General features: G+C 44.4%; 1 protein-coding gene across 14 annotated transcripts in view; it reads right to left on the reverse strand.

Moving 5' to 3' along the window:
* Window positions 1–17,812, reverse strand: part of AKAP13 (A-kinase anchoring protein 13) — a 217,589-nt gene that overhangs the window by 185,010 nt on the left and 14,767 nt on the right. For 12 of the 14 annotated variants that reach the window (XM_072043421.1, XM_072043417.1, XM_072043424.1 and 9 more), the window contains exon 2: window positions 12,856–12,910. The gene's annotated coding sequence lies outside the window, so the exon portion shown is untranslated. Of the gene's footprint in view, window positions 1–3,447; window positions 3,540–12,855; window positions 12,911–17,812 lie in introns of all 14 variants that reach the window. The other 2 variants (XM_072043422.1, XM_072043415.1) reach the window with 1 other exon arrangement.

The raw sequence follows: 17,812 nt of genomic DNA on the forward strand, positions 1-17,812 counted from the left end.
TTCTGAGCCAGATAGGCAGGAGGGAAGAATGCTGAATATAACCCCGAGCATTCTCAGGGCAACAAGAGGAACAAGAGCAACAAGAGGAAACTTTCTCAGACAAACGTCACCAGATGCATCATGGCTCAAATGGAAGGGATGAGCAGTCTGGGGGACTTCTAACAGCACTGAGAAAGGTGCCCAACATATTCAAAGAGGAAGGTCCAATACAAAAATGCAGGTATACCCCAAAGCAGATATGATCATGGAAGGTCAATAAAATCGTACCTCAAAAATAATCATAGAATCTACAAAGCTGCCATCTTGTAATTTCCTTTCTCTTTGAGCACCCAGCTCTGCTGAGTTGCCAGCAAGAGCCTCTCACTTTTGCTTCACGGTTGCCCACTTCCATCTCATCGCCCTCCAACAGTAATGCAAAGGAAAGCTGTGAAAGCTTATGCTGGGTCCTCGGGTCTGAAAGGGCCACCAGGAGGTCTCTTGTGGGAGTAGGAACTTGATTCCTCCATGAAATTCCCAGAAACGAAGCTGTAAGCTCTTTCTTTCCACTTCTACCACTTCCCGGTATTTGTGCACCAGTGCTTCACTACTGCCGGGCATTGTAAGTCACGTACCAAGTCAGAATCACAGGCAATGTTCAACCAGCCATGCTTCTGGTTGGTTAAATATTGTAAGACAAGCATACTCCAAACTGCCCTTTTGGGTGCTCTGTGCTATACAGGCTGCAAGCACTACAGAGAAACACTTCTGGCATCATCACAAGCTTTGCCAATGCTCCTTGTATCTCTTCAGGAAATGACAGGCTCATTTCCCAGAATGATAAAGTCCAGTGAATTCTTCCTAAACTGGATGGAAGTCTGAAAGCTTAACAGACATAATAAATTGTGCATTATCTGTATCGCTGAGCTGGTCTTACACAAATAAATACATCTAAATTAGGCTACAATCTGCAAATCCTCCTTCATGTGAATAGCAGCTCTGACTTTAGTGGGGCCACTCCCCTAAGTCAGAGAAAGAGGGGTCTTCTCTTTTATATTATGTAAACTACGGATGAATTAAATTCCTCCCACACAAAGCTCTCACATAATCCCTGCTGCAGCTTGCTCCTGGCTCATACGTTGAATATTCATCTCCACACAGCTTCAAAAGGTGTAAGCTTTTCAGCATTACTGTTAGACTTTTTTTTTTTATACGACGAATGTAGTGTGAATTGAAAGAAGTTTTTTGCGTTCCCTTGTAATGTAACAATATTTATATCCCTTGCAATTAAAAAAAAAATTACAGTACAGGAGCATAGGTAAAACATTAAAAGCACTAAATATATAGACCTGGAAGATTACTCTTTACCACCATCTCCAACACTAATACTTCTTCCAAGCCTAGGGCTCTAGGTAGCAACTGTGCATCGAGGCCATGTTCTCACCTGGACAAGCTTATTTGTCATATATTTTTGGTAGCGTACAGACCACACATCTTAGAGGGTCACTGCAGCAAAGAAGCTAACTATAAAGGCTGACAACAGCAAGGAAAGGAGAGGGAAGACTTTTCTGGTATTACCTTTAAGAGCAGGCAAGCATCATTCTGCATAATCATTGCCAAGAAAACAACTTACATAATTCAAGGGGTCTCCTCTCTTGGCATAAATTATCATATTAAAGGGGACAAAAGCACGAAGCCTCATCTTATTTGCTCCCATCTGTCTCTTCTTTCTAGGACCTAAATTCCAAAGTTGCTCAAATAGTCCCAACACTGTACACCAGGACTAAAAAGTCACTGAATGACACCAGCAACCTCCCGACGCAGTCTGGCTTTGAGATGCCCAACACCTTTTTTTCTGCCCCTTCCTCAGAGCTTGGAAAGAAGCTTGGAAAAACGGCACGCAACAGAGGCTGTGCACATGAGAACAGCAGCGTTTCTGCAAGGCAGGGCTGCCACCCCCAGCCACCTCCTCCCCCTCTGTAAAGTCCAGTTCAGCTCTACAAAAACACCAGCTGGATGGAAGGCCAAACACACTCGAGATTTAACTTTGGTTACAGCGTTCGTGAGCTTTGCCAAATTGATAACTTTTGCTCTGAAACCCCCAGGTGTGTGGCACTTCACCCACCCCACGGTGCAATACAAATGTAAATTTAGGAGAAACTGTAAGTGCAACCAGCTCACAGGAATAACAGCAAGTGAACTCTACAGTTCTTACGTACACCATTCACTCGCTTTTCCCCTTACTTTCATGCACATAATTTGAAATATCAACCTGTGCAGCATGGAGAGCAACGGACAGGATTCAGGGATGCTTTGAATAATACTAGTAATCTATTCCTTTAAGTATAACATGCTTAACTAAAAAAGAGATTAAGCAAAATTGGTTTGTTAGTTGGAACAAGGTCAGCTGATAAAAATAAACTGCAATCTTAACAGATTTTTCCTATCACGTTGCAATGACTTGAATACCTCATTTCAGTATGTAAATGTGTGGAGGTCATGGCTGAGCCAGTGTTCAAATAAAAACTACTCCACGCCATCACACGTACCCCACGCTCTCGTAACTCCACATGCAAATAAAAAGCAGCAAGTGTTTCCCCCTGTTTCCCCCCGGTGTTGCTGTCTCATGCACCCGTAGCTCCAGCAACCACACTACGGCCAAGTGGCTCAGCGCCTTTTAGAAGGATTAACTTCTTAAACAAGCACTGATGGCAAAGGGCCAGCCCCAGGCCAGCAAGATGAGCACAACGCGTGGGCCGAGGCAGGTGCAGGACAGGAGACTTAAAGACACCCTCACCAAGCTCACCTCCCCATCCACAACCCAGCTCGCAGCAGGTTCAGCTCTCAGTCTACCAGCCTGCACAAGGTTTGGTTTGCTTGCCTCACTAGAGCTATGAGGGGAAGAAACAAGATTTTGGTAACACTCGACTGGAAGGGAGACGGGAAGGAGCACAGCAGCAAGCACGAAGGGCATCCGGAGCAAAGTTTGACAATGTTCATGCCAGCTCATGGCATTGTCAGGATTTGAAGAATACCAAAAATCAGCAGAGCATGCAAACTCTCCAGGCCCTGCTGCATTCAGCTTGCTCTTGTCCCACAAAGATGACGGTGAGTCGAGTCCAGATCCTCCAAGAGTTGCACTATTTCTGTGTCTCGAAGATGCAGAATTTTGCTTTGCAGTAGGCACTAGTTTAACAAGAGCTAACCCAGTTTAACAAAAATTGTACAACTAACTTCCTCCTTCCTTCCCTTCCTCTCCCAGCCCTGGGAAAAGCCACAAAATAAAAGTTACTGCTGTAGTAAGCAAACAGTAATAGCAACTTAACCACCTGATCTATTCTCCTTTCCCTTCCTCTCAGTTTTATTTTAAGAAACCCCATACAACCCCCACAGAGGGGTCTCAGCGTGGCAAAACGTTCTCAGCTTTGCCAGACTGAACACAGATCGAATTTAGGATTAAAAGCAACTCACTGTGTGTCTTAATCCAGCAATATCCAAAATCAAGACAAGCTGGTGGACTCGGCTAGCAGGACTTCACAATCTGAGCTGTGCCACACACAACACTGCAGAAAATAAAAGAATTCTTCCATATTATCCGCTCATAACACAAAGGTAGAGGCAAGGAGCTGAACTGGAACACGCAAAATAGGTAGGGACAATTCCCTCATATATTCAGTGGCATGCCAAATACTTCAAATTTCACAAGAAAAAGTCTGTCTTCTGTAACTCATCCCTACTCCATTTCACTTCATTCAAAGTGTGACCGACATTAGGAGGCCTGATCAAATTCCTTGCTTTATCCACGCTTGAATTAAGGCCTCGGCTCCGCAAGGGGAAGCAGACCGAGTTACATGAGCTTTTCTTCCAGAGGACATCAGCCGTAAGCACTGGTGCCAGGGCCACAGGTAGCACAGATAGACCCAGAGAGCTTTGGTTTGGTTACAAACAAAGGGGATTTGAGTTTTTGGTGATGCAGGTGATATTTCCACATCTCTAGTTAGACATGGTATATTAAGCATATTAAGAAGTCCAGCCTACTCCGATCTGACAAATGGGAATTTTTCCAAAAAATAAAACTAAATAAAAACAGAAAACATAAAACCATGCTCAGCATGATTTTTCGGTTGCCTAGTGGTGATAAATAAGTTCCAAAACATGTAGAGGTCAGATAGGCAATGCAAGCTCCTCACACGGGCAGCGGCTGCCATTACAAGATGGCTGCTGCAGGGGGAGCACCACGTCTGCCAGGCCTTCATACCCATCAGGGTGAACCTTCACCAGACTTCTGGACAAGCATGTTCTCGCTCTGTCCCCGTCACACAGGCAGCACCAAAACACTTCTTTTGTAGCGTGTGCCCACATGCACACCCATCTTTGGCCTCGGTTCTGGCTGCCGCCTCAAAATCTTCTCCAGCTCCAGGGATCTCCATGCAAACGCTGGGGAGAAGAGCAGCTGATGCTCACCCAAGGAGTAGCCGATGGGGGGAAAGGCTTTGTTTTTGTCAGGAACCAACGGCCAACCTCATGGGTAAGAAGGTCAAGATGTCCATGGGCACCACTGAAACATGCCAACAGGGCACGGGGAGGAAACTACCACAATTGGCTTCAAAAGAGCTGCTATGGAGGAGATGTGAAAAAGCAGGGAAAAGAACTGCTTGATTTGCAAAGGACAGACTGACCAGCCCTTGGCAGGAAGGAAGGTGAGGAAAAAAAATAAATCGGTGGCTTGGTCAAGTGGGAGGAGTGCACAGATCAGGGAAGAACTGGGGCAGGGAGAACCTGCATGACTCAGCCAGGCGGCTGCACAGCAGGAGCTGGAAACTTCAATGCTTAAGAGCATGCACATGCAAATGCCATAATGTTTTGTAATCCTACAGCACTTTTAAAGTGCTCGAAGTGCTTCATAAATATTAATGAAGCAGCAGTACCCACGAATCAGAAGTATAAGGAGGCAATCTCACTTAATGTTTAACTATGATAACTCAGGAAGCAAAAGGTACTCTTAAGTAGCCAGATATCCACACGTCTTTTCCCAGTCCCAAAGAACCCTGGCATAATCCTGCAGTCAAACTGCATGGCAGTGAAAGAAGCCAGTGTTCAGGATTTGAATTCAGGCTCCTTTTTCAGCGTGTGACCTGATGCCTTGCACGCTGCAGGCGTTCCCACTTCAGCTGTCTCCATCAGCTGTGCCTTGTTCACCAGCCAGCCCTGATGCAGAGGTCATCTTACCAAAGTTAACACCAACTTTTTATGGTTGTAAATTGGAATTTTGTGCTTGAATTGTCTATATGCCACCCGTAGCATTATGGTTGCACAAATTGAGTGCAACTTCAATCTTAGAGTTCAACTTGACTTTGTACTCAACAAAATTGAGTACAACTTCATCTTAGAGTTCATGTTTTACAACACTAATTTCCCTTAGAAATATCTATCTATACATTTAAATCACTTATTAGATCAACTAGACTTGCCAAGTTTCAACAAGCTACACCACTTTCTCAGCTGCCTAATTTCAAATTCACCTTTACATATAAAAGGAGGGAAAAAGTCATCACTGCAAGTAAGTGAGATGTGATGCTTAACATCAAGGCTTACTCTGAGTACACTTTACAATACCAGCTGAGGGCCAAGAATCATGAATTCACTCCATAACACAGGAGAATCAAGGAAGGAAAAGGAGGAAACCTAGCCAAAACTTGGAAATATGTATACCCCTGATTAATACAAGGCTACTAGGAAAACGCACATGTGAAGTCACACCTTGTTTAATACAGAGTAAAAGCCAAAGTCTACAAGAGCCAAATTGAGCTTATTCTGTGCAGTGGCAGACACTGAAATAGAGCAACATTACTCTTTCAACATTAATAAAACATGTTGTATACAGAGCATTTTTTTCCGTCCTTGAATCCTTGCCAGCTCATAAGCTTTTCATGGGAACGTTGAAATGGATGTCGATCAGAGCCATACCCATATGAGTTTTACATTTTACCACCACTTTGAGGCGAGGGCTTTCCCTCAGCCTCTCTCACATCTGCAAAGTTGTAATTTTTTGAAAAGCCTGATGAGCTAAAGCTCAAAACACTCTCAGCCTGTGAAGATACATGAATTATGAACTGAAGTCAGGCCTTGAAAGCACTATGAACTCCTCCACCCGCCAAACCGAAGTTCCTTGGAGGTAAAATTTTATATTTTCTATAATGAAAAACACTAGCTACTTGGTAAATAAAGTCAGAGGTCACGTTATTACCCAGAACACTACATTCTCTTTCTCCTCCCTCCCCATGCTCATCAGCATCTGCCTTTTCCAAGCCCTAAGCTTAATTTTTCATAAAGTTAACACTGATTCACAGAAATACAGTGAGCTTGGAAGTGCTGGCATCCAGACAAGTGCTTGATCATTTTGTTGTTGAATCTAATGGGATAGTTTGAACTTAAACAGAGTTGAAAAACTTTATAAAGACAAAGGGGCTTCTTGTTTTCCTTTCTAGTACACCAATTAAATACAACAGACTAGCATGGAAACTTCTCTACAGTGTTAGGATCTGGGAACTACTCCCACCCTCTAGTCCTCTACAAGACTTTTTGCAGCATGCTATCTGCTACTTTACCCTTTCCAGTTTAAAGGTTTTGATTCGGACTCAAGCTGTATAAAGCCAACTGGGGTGGCAAAGTTCTGCTGCAATATATGTGTACATTATATATATCCATCCCATCATTGACACAAATTTTAAGAGGTATGAACTTCGTGGACAACACCTTAACTTCAATAAAGGGGGCAAAAAGTGAACAGCCTACATCCAAGTAGGTCCGTCTCTCAGGTCCCTAGGCTGGGAACATCAGTGCTTTTGTATACCATCCTTGTTTATGTTTATTCAAATAATGACAAATATTAGTTTTAAATTTATATTCATTGCCTTATAAGATGTTTCCAATCCTATCAGGATAAAAAGCTTATACTAAACAAAACAGTTTGTTTATACTACTGGTACAGCTAATAGGAAATACTTAGAATCCCACATGTTCAAAGCAGGACAAAAAGCACAGCCTCTCTCGCTGCAAAGGGCTGCTGTCTCTGGCTACCCAGGGGCCAGAAGGGCCACATGCAGGTCACAAGGCTTGCAAACTCAAATTGAGAGAAGCTGCTTTGCAGAACTATGGAGTCCACCGAAAAAGTCACATCCACACCGAAGCCTGCAGAGAAAAAGCAAAACAAAACCAAAAAAACTACCCCACGCTTTGGCAGGGGTGTAATGGCTAGAAACGTGGGAGAATTAAGGAAGGAAAAAAGGAGGAAAGCTAGCCAGAACCCAGAAATACATACGCTCTTGGTTAATACCAGGCTACTACGAGCAAGCAGATGTGAAGTCATGCCTTGTTTCATTCAGGGCTAAAGCAAGGGACTACATCAGGCAATCAAGCTCACTTGGTGCAACGAGAAATAAGTGTTTAAAGACAGCAGGATGACCACCTCGAGTCGTTCCATATTTTTGGTATTCACCACTCCCTTATTAAGCAAAGTCCAAAACAAGGATATTTATTCTGCTACTCTTATTATTCCTCTACATCTACAAACACGTAGAAGTCAAAGGTTTAGTAACTGTGCTTAGATGCAAGTTAATTTCTGGCAGACTCAGCTGAGTGGGACCTACAAAAACTAGCAGGAAAATGTTGGGATTTTTACATGTTAGATCATTGTAAAGTAAATTTTCAGGTGCAGATAGATAAAAAAAATAATTCTATAAAACACTATCTTTTATCAATAAGTGCTGCCATCGATAGCTACTCATCAAAACCTGTCAAGGTACAGCACATCCTTATGAACATGAGCAGGAGGAGAGGTCGCTTGCAGTACGCAGCCAGACACAAAGGGACGAGTTGCACGGGTACCACAGCTTACCTCAACAGTCCCAACAGAGCAGTAGAAAAGGATGTTCAAGAAAGCTGAAAATGAGTTTTAATGCTACCTTAAAATAATTGCTCATGCACAAACCAGTTACTGATGTAGGCACTCGAGAACAGAGCAAAGACAGAGCATTGGCCTTCAAAACATCCCGCGCTCTCTGTCCTTCTTTTGAAGCACATTAAGTATATGTTTCTATAAAGGCATTTCTGTGTATGCAGGCCCTGTATTTTGCCTCATACTGATTTTGTACTCTGGATCAGGATCACACTCTGTGCAAAAACAAGCAGAGCAAAGCTCTCCCTACAGCCAATGCTCTCCTCTGTGCTAGGACCACGAACAGAAATTGCATGAAAGAAATACTTAAAATCATGCAGACATTGAGAAATTTCCTCCACACATTTTACACGCCCTCTTGCCTAGTGACAGAGCCAACTCTCCTCTCTACCTATAAAGTGCAAAAGCATTTCCCCAGTTTGTAGATGAACGACAGCAAGTAAGTTTTTGAAGGGGGAAGGAGGAGAAAGGCAGCACTCAAAACTCCAAGGATTATTTACGAATAAGCTGGAGCCCTATAAACTTGGCTATTGAAGAAAGATAATCTGCTCTAGCTTATGCCAAGTGGGTCAGACAGAGGAAGAATCTCAGCGCTCTTCAAAGTCAAAGCAGATGGGGAAGTGAATAAGTGCCTATGTGAGCAAAGAGGAAACAAGCTTCTGTTCATTTTAGCTTGTTCCAGAGGTTCAGTTTTCTACGCACCGTCAAAAAAGGCAATCATTTAACTGACACGAATAGAAAAAGCTCACTTCTGTAACAAATACTGGGAGAACTGCACAGTAGTTTCTTAATTATTGCTATCTGTGCAAAAAAAATCCCAGTGTCTGCAGATTGAGAACATTGCCCAGCTGGGCAGTTGGAAGACAGGTAAAGTAGGGGAGACGTGCTAAGAGGCAGAGGCTCTGAGAAATGCTCTTTCCTTTGTGGAAGAGGCAAAATTTCTCATAGAATTAACATGGAAGCTTCAGTATCATTGCTATAAATATTTATGTGGCTGTAAAGTGAGCTACAATTAAAGCATTTTAAAAAAATTAACACATGAGCTTATAGCCATTTTTCCCCTTTGAAATTAAAAAAGAAAGAAAAGCAACAGTCCACACATGCCACAGAAAGAACATACATTGCATTCCTTAAGAAGCTCAAGCTGACCTCTTGGTCCTTTCTCAGGCTTTACATCGCTAGACAAGATCTGGGCCAAGACCATTTCCATACCCAGGGATGCATCTCTGTCTCAGGCTAACCTCGTAATTCAAGTGGTGAAACCTAAAACCAACTAATCTCTCCCATGGTTGTGCTTGTGGGGCTGGGAAACCCTCCATCTGCCTCAGCAAAATAAAAAGACCACTGGATGCAAAATAAACAGCACATTAACCACACAATAGCCCCTCTAGTCAATGTGTTTCATGCCACCCACCAAGGGCAAACAATTTTCTATCAGATCCGTCCCCCCAAAAAAAGATGTTTCATACTTCGAAGAAAGAGAGCTTGTGCAAGCCGACAACATGCAACTTCTTTTGGCTCTGTACCAAGGAAGGACTCCCTTCCTCTCCGCATTCCTCAGAGTTTTGCAAGCTTTCTGGAGTCAGAAGAACCCTGAAGAAGCACAGAAATATAATTTACCATGTTGCTTTTTTACCAGCCACTTTTGAACTGACAGTGCTGCAAACAGTGGAAGAAGAAAGAGTTTTTCTTGGTATAATTTGGTGGGGAGACAGAGAGAGACAAGGGCACACTGAGGAGATGTTGGTCTTCCAAAGAAAACCTCTAAGAGTAACAGGCATCCCTCCTCCACTTATACAGGAGGTGGCTGTGACCTACATCAGAGATTGCACTGGTGTCTCCATGAGTGCATTTTAACCATGACTGCTGCTGGGAGAGCCAGAGCTGGAAAACTGGCATGAAAACTCCCCAGAAGAGGCACTGAGGGGTTGCACAGCACCACAACACTCTGGATACACGTCTTCACTCAAGCAAACTCAAATGATTTTCAGGTATTCAGGCTGGCTCATCTACAGCATGGACAAAACAGGAACAGGGATACCAATTCCTTGCTCAGCTGCGTGTGTTTATACATCCAGAGATCTGCTAAGATCAGAAGTGCGGTGGGCTTATGTGTAATAGTAAGGGTGGGCACTTCAAAGTGAAGTTTATCATTTTTTCCTATTATCAGTTATGATCGTAAGGCAAAAAGTTAATCATGTTGTTTTAAATAACTTCTTACCATGACAGCTACACTTGTTAGCAAAGGTATCATTCTGATAGCAATTTACATGTTTTAAGACAAAAATTGAGGATTCACCCATTCCTCTCTCCCCCCTCTAAATAAACAACAACAAATGTTGAACTTGAAGCAGATGTAAAGTTACATTTGCTCTAAGTCAGACTTTTTCTCTGTGCTTTGGTATAAAAGAAGAAAACAAAATGTACAAATTAACAGAAACATCAACTATTTAATAGCATCTCCACAAAGATTTTTTCTGCAACGCACATGCATTTGACCTAGGTCAACACAGCAGGGCAGGGAGCTGAAAAGGGATCACCTGATGAAACCGAAACACCCTCCCTCCGAGCTGCACTGCAGGAATCACAGCCGAGCACCCCGACCACAGCACACGCAGTAAGAGCCTTCTCGAACAGCACACAACCCGTGTCAGCACTGCAGCACTCGTGCAAAACTCAATTAAAATAAAGGAGTGATGATCCTTCGGAAAGCGTAGGGCTTCACCAGGCTTCCACTGCACCAAACAAAGACCATCTGAGATATTAAAACTGCTACAAGAAAAAATTATTAAATCAAAAGGAGGAAAACAGTGTCAGCCTCGTGCGCGTTTTGTTGCTGAATAATGACAGTGTTTACCTTTCTAGCATAAAGCATTACTGCTCTGGACCCGACTTTAAAGCAGAGTACACGACAGAATTAATTATGTCCTTTCCTCTTAACTACCATTCCCCGGGTTATTTATTAGCCAGCTCTGCATATATTCATAGATGTGTCTAATATACAAAGTTAAAAGGCTCTGCTCCTCGGCTGGCTTCAGAACCGCTGCCCAAACGCCCGCCTGCTTGGTGCAGCCTGCTCCCCGGAGCTGCGGCATCAACACAGCCCCATGCTGCAGCTGGGTCACCCCCAGGCTGCCTGGTAGAAGCCACAGGCAGGTGGAGGAGACACAAAGGAACCACAAACACGCTGCAACGGGGACATGTGTCCATGGCCTAGGAGTGAGGCATTGCTAGATACCATGCACACCCTCCCGGCCCCAAGCAAGCAGTGGTGCTGATGGAATAAGTCAGAAACCAGGGGTTTTCCTGCACGAACGCCTTCCCCACACAGAAAGAACACTGGGCTTGCTGCACCCTCCTTATTCTGACATCAATGAGAGCAGCAGGGCCGTGGCACAAACGTTAGGAGCTGCTGCTCCTGCATCCGGAGGAGCAGGGCCAGTCCTGAGCACAGAACACGGCTCTGAAGTAAGAGCCCACCCTTCCTGCTGGTGGGCTTGTGAAAGAGTTTCACCTCACCCTTCACCTTCCAGCAAGATCAAATCAAAGGTGCAAAGAGCACATGAGGAGACGAGCTATTTCAGACGTGCACAGTTCTGCCGAGGTATTTTCTGAGAACTGGAGAAACGTGCAGGATGCTGGCATGGCCAGCAGCAGCCAGGTCGTACAGCCCATTCCTGCCTGCAGCCGCCTGGCAGAGCACCCAGCAGGACTGCAGGGCCCACCTTAGTGCAGACCCCGCAGCTGGGAGGCCACCAGCCAGGGTCTGTGCATCTCTGGAGAAGGCAAAAGCCACGCCACGTGAGGCTCCACGAGTTCCTGGCACAGGAACAGCAAACAGATCCATTCGGGAAACTTAGCTAAATGGAAAACAGAGGGGAATCCAAGAGCCTCGCTGGAGTTTTCCCTTTTGCTAAACCAAGTTTTGTAGAGGAACAAACACTAGGGAGAAGCAGACTAAAGCACGCTCCTGATTTAGGACTGGATTAACTTCACTGAGGTCTGTGATCTCGAGGGGCCAAGGCCAGCAGCTTACGGGCTGAGCAGCCACTGGACACAGATCAAAAGGGAGAGAGGGTGGGTACAGCCAGGGGCCCGGCGGCACAGAACAGTGACAAAGGAAAACTCTTTCACAGACCTTTCTGTATTAGTTAGCACAGATGCTAGGATGCTCTACTCCCATCTCAGTGCTGCTGTCACCATTTGGCCTCCAACAAGCAACTCCAGCTAGGACACCGAAGAAGCTGTGTATCTGTAAGTGAACTTGTTACCTTGCGTCAGGGAGCAACCAAATCCTCTCTCCATCACAAAGGAAGGAAAAAACAGTGCATTTTGGCACAGCAGCACACTGATGGCCCTTCCACCCATCATGCAGACCACTGCTGGGCTATTTAACAGCACAGGAGCAAGATTTCCAAGGGTATTCAGGAAAACACATCTCAAGATTTCTGTGATTTGTCCTCACCGTCAAAAACTGCTGCCTAGAACTATCGAGGGAACAGAAAGGGATGGAAGAGAGGCGACTGCAGATCTGGAAATACTAAGACTTCAGTTTCCTAACAAAATGACGTTAAGAAATACCAGTAAAACAAGTTGGCTTCCAAAAAAAAAAAAAAGAGGGAAACTCTGAAAACACAAACTTTTATAAATCGATAAGATGATGCAGTAATATGCAGATGAAAGCTGTATTTCATTATTCTGCACCATGTCCACTTCATTTGATTAAATTAATAAATGAGGTCCTTATGTCATACTACAGGCATTACCCTACTTTTGTTTACTACATCTTTCTAGCCCTAACCACAGCACATGCAGTGCAGCTGGCTGGCAGCTTACAATTACAACACAACATGCAGAAGTAGTTAGATAGGGGAAGTGATTCTAAAAAAGACCCACAAAAAAAAAAGTCTTGCTTCACTTACCTAAGCAAAGTTGTCATTTGAGAGTCTTCCAGTACTAAAATCCAAGAAAACGGGTCTGAAACAACAGAGAAAAGTACAAAATTTTAGTAAGCAGGATAAAGCTCTCATTTACTTTTTTTTTCCTTGGGACATGAAGTCAGCGATATAAAGAAAAAGGAGTACATTCACTACATCACGCTGCATTTCAGACAGTAATTTGTAAGCAAAAGGTGTTAATCAGGCAGCAAACATATCAGAAACAACAGGGCAGATTTTCCACAGGTGCTGCCAGTATTTTACCAACACAGCTCCTCAAATGTCAGTCATGTTGGACTGTGTTAAAACTGGTGTTATCTGGCAGACGAGCTGGGGATAAGGCAATTAGCCAAGCTGCCCCATTTGGATTTTTGGTCATTTGTTCCTCTGTTTGTTGCGTGTTGCTGGATGCCCAAGCTGTGGGGTGGGAAGCCAGGAGGCATCCCCCACCCTCGTAGGGCTGAAGGTGGCAGGAACCAAAAGCACGGCTCATTAAAAATATCCAAACAATGCCAGGGCTTAATTGCAAAAGCCTGAGGGCAGCACAGCACAGACCCATGTGAAGAAAGCTGTGATGCTCAAGAATTTACCCTGGGCATAAAAATTAAAAGGCTCGGAAGCGGAGGGCAGTGGGAGCATGTGGGCACTACCAGGTCCCCCCGCAATCACTGCTGCACAAAAATCTACTCAAGGCTTCTTCAGACTCATGAACTCAGACTTAAAAAACAAAGCAAAAAAAAAAAGCCGAGCTGAATATGGATGACTACAGGCCTCCAAATCAAAGAGGGAGTTGATGACTATTTAAGAGGAAGAAGTCTTTGCTTGTTCCAAGATTAAAAACTTATAATTCTGGCCCCGGCTGAAGCACCATCATTCACCAATCTGGTACAATTTCGTCGGGCTGATCCCGCGCTCAGACAGACAGGCCATTATCAAGAGTTCCTCTATTCATTTCGCTTCCTGTTAGCTAGTGAAAGCCCCTTTTATATGTGCTCCTAGAGAGGCTGTTAAAGCCAGGGAAGACTTTCCGATGCAGAAGATAAGGTAGTTGGATTTATTCAGGAGAGGAGGAAGGGAAGCTGTGCGGGCTGATCACAGCTGCTCCAAAGCAAGAAAAGTGGAGGTTTGCAGGAGGGAAGTGGAAGACGATGGATTTCTTATAAATAAGCATTATTCCAAGAGCATTGCTGTTAGGGTTAGGTATTACCTCTCCTGATATTCAACTACAGGATCAGGATTTTGTTTTGTTTAAAGTTAGCATCACCAAGCGTGCACGTAGTTGAATAAATCAAAAATAAATACGTGGACAAGGGAGAACAGGATATTTTTAACAGATTGAGCAAATAAAAAAAATATAAATTAAATTCAAACAATTCCCAATACCGATAGGATAAACTAGCTAGAGTTGGAGGGAAGACACTGTCTAGGAAATGCTCTCCAGATTAAGACAGTTCATGTGCAATTTTCAGGGTCAGGTCCTGTTCTCATTGCAGACATGAGCGCTCAGACTTCAGCAGAGCAGGATGGTGATTTCCACATTACTTAACATGTGTCAGCAATTTTCAACAGTTGCTTTGCAGATTCTCAGAGCTAACCAAACAAACCCCACCACTGAGAGCCTGGTATAGTACTTGGCTGATGAAAAGCTGCCTGGAAACTCTATCAAGATGCTGAAAAACATTCTCCCTATTAATGTTCAAACAATCTGGTACAGTTACAATTGTTTTAAAATGTAAAAAGATGGAAAAGCAAACAAAAAACACATTTCTTAAGTTTTGAAAGGTCAAGCCAAAGAAGCAAACCTCAACCAAAAGTCAGGGCTAACAATGATGGTTGCAGGGGCAAAGCCTGCCTCTTCCTTCCCCTCTCCCAGACTATTCTTCTCCAAAATAGCTTGCAAAATAAACAAGAATCAAAACACCCACAGCAGAAAATAGCATGCAGCTTCAGAAGAAACCAGCTCTGCTATCCTTCATTATTCCATTCATTCCAAATGGACGTCAAGTCGTTAACCATTTTCCCCCAGACAATGTGTTAAATGAAATTAACGCAAGCAAAAATAATGAAATGTTTTATTACACTTCTATATGAGTGGGAAGATGTGAAACACAAGGTGATGTCTTTTGTTTGCTCGTTTTTAAAACAGGCACCAATTTGAATCGGACAGGGAGGGTGTACAAACCTCCAAAAGGCAGCAAGAAGGAATAAGCGTAGCTGGCATGACACAGAAACCCAGCAGAGATGGTCCACAGGTCCCCACGGGGAGGGTAAGGTAGGCATGTATATAAAAAGGGACAAGGCTGCCAAATCTCCTCTTGTACGCCAAAGCAAACGGCACAACAATAGTGGGCTCAAAATGCTGTGGTCTCCTTCGGGACATCTCTCCTGGTCCCAGCAAAGACCACGTCCACCAGCACTCCTCGCTCCCATCCCCTTCCAGCAAACACCCACCACAAGCAAAAAAAAGAGCCATAACAAAACCTGGAGCTCGTCTTGATCCGTTTTCTCCTTGCAGCTATTATTAACCTCCTACATGACTTCAGCACAAAACATACGGCCCCTGGAGCCTGCTCTGTGCTCAGGTAATTTCTCCGACAGAGCAAGGACCAAGGAGCCAGGCGACGACAGTGGCTTCCAGCCCAGCCACCAGCGGGCTGCTTGTCAGACCTCAGCTGGGGCTCACCCTCCTCGTGCTGGGCTGAGGCACAGATATTGCCTGCTGCAATCACCGACTTCAGTTGCCAAACGCTCAGATTTAGCGGGGATTTCACAAAAAGCTGCCAAATCTCGGATCCCCCTCACAGCAAGTGGGAGTGATGCCACTTACCCATCTGCAGGCACCCTTTGCATCGCAACGTCTGAGGAGCTAATACGCTGTTAGAAACACACAGTGCACAAAAGCAATTGTTCTTATTACTTAATTTGCAGTTTAACACCATTAATAAGGGTGAGTTTATCAAAACACAAAGGGTGTTGCCTATGGTGGGAATGTCGTAATAGGATGACAAGACACAGCCTGCTCTTCTGCACGTTTTGTAAGATTGTTGGGCCTTTCCTGTCACAAAACACCCCTTGTTGCACCAATATTTAATTAAAAGCAAGAGAAGAAAGTGCACCCAAACCTTCCCATTAGTTTTCAAGTCCAAGGAGTCCAACTCACGGGCAGTTTGGAGCTGATGAACCACTGATACTCATCGCATTACAAGGACATGAAAAGGCGCAGACTAGATGGCTCCTTGGTCACAACAGAAAAAAAAGTCACAATAAGGCCAATGCCCACTGTTACTTATCTGGACGCAGCTAATCTTCCTTCGGGTAAAATATGACTTCTTGCATGTGACAGTTTCAGGAAACCCAAAGACGAACAGCTTGACTGGGCTCTGATGTGTGACCTGCTGGTATTCTGCAAATCCAAGATTGGTTATTGTCATGTGCTTTGGGGTTTTTCTGGAGAACCCAAACAAACGCTCCTACTTCTAGAGACCAACCTATGGGTTTTTTCCTCCTTTACAGGCCTGGATACAGATGCACGGCTGTCTAATTTCTAGCCTCTGTGCCGTTAACAGTTATACTTGGAATAGCTGTGGCTGAAGGAAGCAGATTTCAACAGCAGCTTCTTTGTCACTCCAAGGATCTGCTCCACCACACAAGCTTGCAATTCCAATGCTCTTGATATGTTGTGAACACGGACACTTACCAGCAGCCGTGCTCAGCACAACCACCTGCATTTCCCAATGCACATTCAGTCTGCTAAAGGAGTCTGGAAGCAAAGCTGAGAGACAAGTCAAAGAAACCCCAAAATCAGAAAGCAAGCCCAGCAGATTCAGCTCCCCAACCTTCAGATGCTCTGGAAGTAAGGACTGTCCCTCTCGCCTGCCGAGAGGAGCTGCAGCACTCGCTCGCTGCTGCCAGGAGGGTGAGAGGGCCGCCAAGGCATGCACAGAAGGTTTGTGTGCACACAGAATAAACAGCCTCTGCTAAACTCCTGTAACCAATTACCAACTATTCTCCACAGAGAATACAGCATCTCCTGGCTGCTTACCTAATCCTCAGCCCCTCCTCAAGCTGGCTTTTAATTCCTAAGTCTTCCACTTCACTTCGGAAGCGGAAGATGAATGAAGCTGGTTCACCAAACATCCTGGCTGAAAGGCAAATAAAGATGCTGCAAAGGCAGTCGCTGCTGGGCAGTGAGCTAACATCAGGGAGCTGTACAAGCACCAAACACCAGCACAGGTGAGCAGCCCCACTAAACACACCCGAAGGACCCTCAGCAAGGCTTTCCCCAAGTCTGATCCGGGTCTGCATGCCAGGAGCAGACCTGACCCGAAACACAACTGGGGACTTTCTCTGCTCAGCATCCCAGCACCAAGCTACTCCATGATGCTAAGCAGATGCATCGTGAACATGCTGCTTCCTCTCATGTAAGGAGGGGAGACGAGGGGAAAAAAAAAGTCAGAAATAGTACTTATCAGAAAAAAGCAAATATTTTAAAAAGTACTGCTACTGTTTGTAGAAAGGCCTGGAAAATAGATACAGCTGAAGTTCCCTTAAACACGTGCTCGGTTTTTAAGCTGCATACCAGTCAATCTGACAAATGGGATTGCTCGAACAAAGCCGAGGGTCCCGCGCCCCCTCCCCTTCTCCTAAGTAAGCGAGCGAGAGTTTCTGGCAAAGACACTGGTGTGCGAGATTTTAACATTCCCCCTTTCCATAAACAGTCATACATCAAGCTCTAAAAATTCGCTTCACAGAAACATTTGCGCTAGTAAAACTCAATTATTCTAATACTTGTATGACACATGCAGGAGGGGTGCATAAAAAGGTTATGGTGAGCTCATTTAAGAATTTAAACAAGTGCTTGATAAAAAAGTTTTTGAATTATTCACTCAGCTCCACGATTAAATCAGGCTTCCAAAGGAGCCTTTGAACAACAGCACAGAAG

Source organism: Anas platyrhynchos, chromosome 11, assembly GCF_047663525.1.
Source record: "Anas platyrhynchos isolate ZD024472 breed Pekin duck chromosome 11, IASCAAS_PekinDuck_T2T, whole genome shotgun sequence".
NCBI lineage: Eukaryota > Metazoa > Chordata > Aves > Anseriformes > Anatidae > Anas > Anas platyrhynchos.